This window comes from Octopus bimaculoides, chromosome 25 (genome assembly GCF_001194135.2).
Source record: "Octopus bimaculoides isolate UCB-OBI-ISO-001 chromosome 25, ASM119413v2, whole genome shotgun sequence".
Taxonomy (NCBI): Eukaryota; Metazoa; Mollusca; class Cephalopoda; order Octopoda; family Octopodidae; genus Octopus; species Octopus bimaculoides.
This window is the reverse complement of record NC_069005.1, coordinates 6120433-6121765: the sequence shown is the minus strand read 5'-3', so window position 1 is coordinate 6121765 and position 1333 is coordinate 6120433. Positions and strand designations below refer to the sequence as shown.

The 1333-nt window shown below is 38.8% G+C and overlaps 1 protein-coding gene across 1 annotated transcript in view; it reads right to left on the bottom strand.

The window, feature by feature from the left end:
- The window catches only part of LOC106877138 (ribonuclease P/MRP protein subunit POP5), an 8924-nt gene that overhangs the window by 4452 nt on the left and 3139 nt on the right, over nucleotides 1-1333 (bottom strand). The gene's annotated exons all lie outside the window — the stretch shown is intronic.

Here is a 1333-nt window from a genome sequence, read left to right as displayed (position 1 = left end):
ACCAGATATAGTTGTCAAAGATCATGAAGAAAAAAAATGCTTTCTAATTGATGTATCAATACCAGCAGATGACAACGTTTCTCTAAAAGAAATGGAAAAACTTTCAAAATACAAAGACCTGGAAATAGAGGTAACTCGAATGTGGAATCTAAAAACAGAAACAATTCCTATCATAGTAGGTGCCTTAGGTATAATAAAAAAATATTCAGACAAATACATAACAAAAACACCAGGACTTACAAATATATATAACATACAGAAAATTGCACTACTGGGCACTGCACACATCCTACGCAAAACACTTTCAATACAGTAACCATAAGAGCATCACAGCAAACCACAGCACATACCCAAGGCACACAGAGCTGTGCTCGGTAGTGAAGTGAAAGCTCGTTATAAAAATAAAACTACTGAATAATAATAATAATAATAATAATGATGATGGTTTCAAGTTTTTGTCACAAGGGCAGCTTGTGGGGATGAGTCGATTACACTGACCCCAGTGTTTAACTGGTACTTATTTTAGGGGGAGGGTATCTTATTTTCTCGGCCCCCTAAAAGGATGAAAAGTGAAGCTGACCTCTGTGGTATTTGATCTCAGAATGTAAAGCTCTGGAAGAATTGACGCTAAGCATTTGGTCAGCCTGGGATGCACTGCAATGGGACTGAACCTGAAGCCATGTGGTTACAACGTGAGCTTCTTAACCTTGCAGCTATGCCTGCCACCTTTGATTATAAATCTGCTCAGCCAGGGCTGAACTGTGGACCTAAGAACAACAACAACAACAACCACCACCACCACCACCACAGATACTACCACCACCATGATTTCTATTCACTGCTATCACCATTCTCTCTTTCTCCTCCCTAGTTACCCCTTTCCCAACCAACCCCACGAATGGTAGGGTCAAAGCATGGAGGGGTCTAGGGGACAAATATGAAAAGTAGAAGAACCAATTTATCAAGTTGACAACTGGAAGAGGCATTTTATTGGTGTCTTGGAGACAGACAACGGGGATGGAGAGAGAGAGAGAGAGAAAGAGAGAGAGAAGGACAGATATAGAGAGTCAGGGAAAGATATATATATAGAGAGAGAGGGGGAGAAAGACACAGACATGACAGAGAAAGAAAGATAGGGAGAGAAAGGGACAGAGAGAGAGAGAGAGAGAGAGAGAGACAGAGTCAGGGACAAACAGACAGACATGAAATTGGAGAAATGAGTTTTGAAGGAGTTGCAGCTTGAATCCTCAGATGTAAAATATAAAATACAATAAAAAAAAAATTAAAAAAATATATATAATTAAAAAATAATGGAATAAATAATTTAAAAGAT